We start from the raw sequence: 6,200 nt of genomic DNA, 5'->3' as shown, positions 1-6,200 counted from the left end.
CGGCCATCCTGACCGTTCCGCTGTGCACTTTGACGCATTTAGTACACTCATTATTAATCTTTACAATGTAAATTAATACACAAATTTAGATATTATATATTTTATAAATATATATTGATAAAGAACAAATTTTTCAGTCCACTTTTCTGCCAATTAAATATAAAAAAGTTATAGCAATAAAATTAATGCAATGTGTATGAAGAAAACTAATTTAACATAATATAATTAGTTAAATTTCTGATAAATATTGTTAGTTATTATTTGAATGTGTAATTGATTAAATTAAGCAATATTTATATATTAGTTGCATTGTAATTATATTCTTAGATACAATATTTATTTAATGTAGTATTATTCAACTCAATTGCGATAAATTATAACTGTTTCTTATCTCCCATATTGTCTAGTGGTTAGGATACCCGGCTCTCACCCGGGAGGCCCGGGTTCGATTCCCGGTATGGGAAAACTTTTTTATTTTTGAATTTTTTTTTTTGGACATGGTTTTTAATATAGTTTAACATTTCTTTTATTATAAACTTTTTTACAATTTTACCATATTTTAAGTATAATATAATAAGTATTACCAATACTTAAAAATTTTTTATTTTATATTATTTTATTTTATTTTATACGATGCTATATCGAAGATGCATCAAGATTTCCTTGTTTAGAGTCATCAAAGATGTACATATGTGACGTGGCATGATTATGTTGAAACATAAGTACTTTTATATTGTACAATTCTTGTCGCTTTTTCGTGATTATTTCGTTCAAGCGCTCGAATTTTAAGCAATAGACTACTGAATCAATCATGTTAAATATATTCGTATTGAATCTATTATTCATCGCCCGTAATCATTCGCTTCAAAAATTGGTTTAATTTCGACACATTTCAGCTGCGTTTCAGTGATAGTAATTCAGTCTATCCTATTTCTTTGCCAGCACCAAAGTCAGGTGGTCTGTCATCGAATGTCCTTGCGCAGCCTATAGCTTTTAAATCAGTCCAAATTGTCTAGTGGTTGAAGTTAAGTGCCTCTACTATTTTCTAAAATTTTGCAACTTGTCGGAGCAAGAATCGCTCCAACAGTTACAAAATTTCATCGATATTTTTAATGACTGACCCAAATGTAGAAGTTTCATATATTATAATTTAACAAGTATATTTGAAATGTCGATATTCGATGTATCGATATATTTGAAAATTTAGTGGTGCTACAGTTTTAAAAGTGTCTTTTGCTTCAATAATATATAACATATAAGAAATATGTGTATATTATAATAATAATTGTTAGAAATAATTTTTTAAAATATTATATATTTATTTATAATTAATTAAAAAAATATAAGATCTTATAACTAAGATAAGAAAAACGAGTGCTAGCTGCCAGGGTTTTCAGCTCAATTATAATGAAATAAAATAATAAACAGCTAAGAAAGTTGCAAATTCCTCTTCCAATTTAATAATTACCAAATTAAGATCTTAATAAGCAAACTGAGCATAATTCAGCACTAAATAATCACCATTATAATTAATATAATTTACCACTCACAGGCTTGTTGTTGCGGCTTAGTGTTGCTTCATTTTACTAATTACGTTACTACCAAAAACATAGAAAATATAAAGCCTACGTTGTTGGTTACTATGTACAGCACAGTATCTGCCTCAGCAAAGCTAACATACATAAACAAATGTTTTTGTTTTAGTTCTTCTTATCAATTTAAACAAACTTAAACTGAGTAGAAAACGTGGAAAAAAACAACATAAAATACACAAAAAATGAATTTATATTTTTTTTTCATTAATAAAATATCTAAACTAATGTTATAATAATTTGATTTAATAGGTCACCGCACACCACTAGCACTTCAAACAACTACCAGTAAACGTTTTCTATACACATATAGCGTATTCATACAAATATGCAAAATAGTACAAATTGCAATTTGTGTGCAATTTTTAATAATCAAAAATACATTAAAATCAAATAAAAATATACTTTTTTTGGTGCCACTGGCATAAAATCTGAAAAATCGATAGTTAATAAATGAAGAAAAGAATTTTTATGAAAATACTTCAGTGGTAATAATAATAATATTAATATTAATAAAATAAAATATGTTTATTAAATGATTTAATAATTTGCATATCAAATGTCAGAGATGACAATTGACACTTCCAAGGGAAAAATGTATTTGATAAATGCTGTTAATGTGCAAAGTTGAAGCTCAGATTTCTTTGATGAATTTTTTTCATTAAAAAAAATGCAAATAATAAAACAGCACACTTGATGCAAGCTACAAAATAAGGACATACAAACATATGTATGTTTGTAAATCTGTAAGAGAAAACAAAAAAAAACAATGGAAACTCATCAATTATTGTTGCAGTTGATAGTGGTTTGGCATGTAAACAATAACAATAACAATGTCTGCCCTTCTTTCATTGTTTTTCGATTTCTTTGCTTATTTTTATTATATTTTATTTATATATAATTGCACCATTTTGTTGATCTTGCAGTTGGTGCTGTTGTTGTTGTTGTTGTAATTGTTGTGATTGTTATTGCTTTGTTATTGTTTCTCTTTCTTTGATTAGTGTTGTTTTTTTTTCTTTCTATATTGTTTAGTTATTGTTTACCTTACAAATATGGCAACCATGCAAGGCAATGTAAAAGTTGCAGTGTACACAATAAAAACATTTGGAGCAACACAATTTAGGGCAGTGGTTCAGTGTCGAGTTGTGTTTGGTACATTTCTGGGTTAACTTTTGCAATGAAAGTAATGGATACACGTGTAATGTGCGTGTGACTTTGTGCACAATGTGCCTGATTGCACTTTTATGCGGAAAAAAATATGACGAATTATGTTTACAATAAATGAAGCAAGACATTGCAGAGTAAATTTCTGTGAATTGCAAAAAATTGCATGCAATCAAGATTTTATCAAAATTTAAATAAAATTTATTAAAAAATGACAATCACTCATTTTGACAGTTCGTGCAGTGACTTAATGTTGCAAGCATAGGAACAACTCACGTTAATAAATTTTATAAAAAATTCAGAAAAAAAACAATTCATTAGGGAATTTCAAAGAAATGCAAAAATCTAAAAATAAGAAAAATATTTCAGCTGCTTTAAATAACTTAAATATTTTGCTGCCCCTAATTACTTTTCACTTCTCTGCAGATCTTAAAATCTGTTTTCCTTTTCCTTCAAACCAAATCAAAGCAACTTTTATGTATTCTTTCTTTTCTGTTTTTGTGTTTTGCGCATAAAGCAAATATGCAAAGTATTCGCTAACATTAAAGAAGTTTGTTATTGTTTTTGTTTTTGTTTTTGTTTTTCCTGACTTCCACTAATAACAAATCACAGCACACATTCATACTATACATGCATGCATACCCAGTAGAAAATGGATCAATCCGTCATCAAAACCATCTTCAAGACATGGATATATACATAAAGACCAGTCAATTCAAATGTATGACGATCTTCGAAGACGTTTTCGAACAAATTAGCCAAATGTCTTCAAAGACATTTTGCGTACATGTCTCGAAGACAGCATCGAACACCAATTTTTCTACTGGGTACTTGTATGAAGAAAAAGTTTTGCGGAAAATTACACATATAGTACACAAACACAAGTGTTTGTTTGTAGTGTAGAAAAATCAAAAAGATCAAAGAGTAGCGAGTAGTGAATTTACTAGTTTACAATGAGTTTAGGTACCAGCGCTGTTATAGTACTATCCTATAACAGCTAAGCTTGGCACTTGTTCAAATGCTAAGGTCGACGTCGGTTGACTAGTGTTACTTTAAAGGCGTCCGTCTGACGTGTGTGGGAGTTTGTTAGTTACACTTGAAAAGCTGCACCGCACAACAAACAATCAATTTAACTGTGCAAAACGTACGTAGAGTGTAGCGTTAGGCAAAAGATATTACTGCCTTCATATTTAAGTTAAATTTTCTGCTTGAAATTTTTTAGTTAAAATGTTAAATAGCAATTACGAGTATCAGCAACGTCGAATATGACTTAATCTATGCATCGGTGCGTTTCAAATGGAATAATTTGCACTTCGAACAATTGTCGGCGGTTTTAGTTCCAATTTGTTAAACTTTATTATGAGGATTATTTATGTAAATTTCACTAAATACAAAAAAATTTGCGGAAATATGCGTTATGAATAGGGGAAATAAAATTATTATCAACATTTACTCTGTTTACTATGTAAACTGTTGCTTTTATTTATAATATTTTGTAAATAATTAAAACTTAGGGCTAATTTTAAATTATTATAAAATTTAACTTCTTTTTTGCACTTGCTAATTGCATTATGTTTAGTTTTTAACATTTGATTAATAATTGTCAATTTCAATTTCCAATCAGATAGAAAATTTTACGATGTTTACTTAAGTGTAGATTTCATATTACCATAAATTGACATTTCATTGTATTAAGTGACTTTTTACTTAAGTTATATTTAAATTTTAAGTTAAGTGTTACTTAACATAAGTGTGCAATATTATATTGGTCCTTAATAATTTTGTAATTAACTATTTAACTTTTGTTGAAGTTTGATAAGTTCTCTAGCATGTTTACAAATTTATCCATTGTCACTTTTCCAAAATATGTGAAAAATGATCATTTTTAACAATTAATATATCTGAAATTTTATAAGATAACTTTTTTAAAAATATAAACAACAATTTTAACAATAACTTAGTAAGTGTTATACTAAATTAAACTTAGTAAGTGCAAAGCAAGGATCAAGGATCAAGGAACTTAACGTCAGTGGCTCAGAACCCAGAATACCATTGGGTTACAACATGATGACAGCGTATGTCATCTTAATAGATGGGGAGAGTTGAGCATTTGTAGACAGCTCAAACTCATATTGCCGAAACCGTGTGTCAGGGAAGCGATAAAAGTGCTTAGCTATCAGCGAAGTACTCTAAGCTGGCTGACCTCACTAATTACTGGACATGGCAACTTCAAGTATCACCTCAAAAAGATAACTCTTGCTGAGGAAGATACTTGCAGACTATGTCTAGAAGAAAGGAGACAGCTGTACATATATTGTGCCAATGTCTAGCACTGGCAAGTAGGAGGAAGACTGTCTTGGAACTTCATTGGGTTGGTGATGACTTGACAGGCAACCTAAAGCTAAATGAGCTGCTTGCATTAACAAGAGATGTAATTATGCGAACGGAAGCCACTCCAGCTTTAACTCAATAACGACATCTGAGAATAGAAGGACGAAAAAGGACCCAAGTAGTTTTGTCCCACCAAGTAAGTTGGAATCTTTATTTAAGTTTCTTACTTTCAAGAGTGTTGCGGTACTTCTTAAATTTAATTACTTTTTAATTTTTTCTTTAACAATAAGGTATCAGAAAATGATATAACTTATCTAATGACAAAGAAAAATTTTCTCAATACAACTGAGTTCCACCCTAATGCATTCATTACAACAACATTTAAAATATCAACAGCATGAGTGATAACACTAGCCGATTTATTATTATTTTTTATACTATTTCCTTGATGTATTAACAATGTATTTATGTATTATACTTTAGTTAAAGACACCACTCTTAATAAGAGCATATGGTGGCTTGCTATAGGCCTTATTAAGTTGTTTCTAAAGTATAACTCCGATAATTCTCAAAATGGCAATAAAAGTAAAATTTTATTGAGCGGTTTCGGAGATATATCAAGATAAGGAGTTCTTCACTTTTGGTCGAGAAAATATGTCAGTTTTGAAACAATAGGACTATTACTACTAAAGCTATTGGAAAGTTTTATACACATCAAAGAAAAGAGTTATAGCATTATTTCTTACATATATGCACATCACATTTTTTTCATTTCAATAAAAAATGCAAAAAAAGCAATCATAGCAGTAGTAATGACAAAGTGGATTAAAAACTGGATGGAAAAGTACTTTCATTATAAGAAGTAGAAGAAAAATTAAATCAAATCAAAATTGTTTGAAACAGTGAACATTTTCTAAGGTAAACCTCCCAAAAACATATTCCATTTTAAAAAGCAGCTTCTCGTGCTGATAAGAAATTAGTCAGTGACTTGATAATATGAAGATTGTTCGTCATAATTAAATTACTCAGTCAATTATTTTCTTCTATATTTTAGGGTTTGATTCTTTGACGTTTTTTATGACGTTACTACATTAAAAAAAATGATTAAAAATT

General features: G+C 28.9%; 1 non-coding gene across 1 annotated transcript; it reads left to right on the top strand.

Annotated features, from left to right (window-relative positions):
• The first annotated feature begins 392 nt into the window (after positions 1-392).
• Trnae-cuc lies at positions 393-464 on the top strand. The gene has a single exon. It is a non-coding gene; the product is annotated as a tRNA-Glu (tRNA).
• The last annotated feature ends 5,736 nt before the right edge of the window (positions 465-6,200 follow it).

The sequence above is a fragment of the Teleopsis dalmanni genome, chromosome 1 (genome assembly GCF_002237135.1).
Source record: "Teleopsis dalmanni isolate 2A chromosome 1, ASM223713v2, whole genome shotgun sequence".
Lineage (NCBI taxonomy): Eukaryota > Metazoa > Arthropoda > Insecta > Diptera > Diopsidae > Teleopsis > Teleopsis dalmanni.
This window is presented reverse-complemented; position numbering and strand designations above follow the sequence as displayed.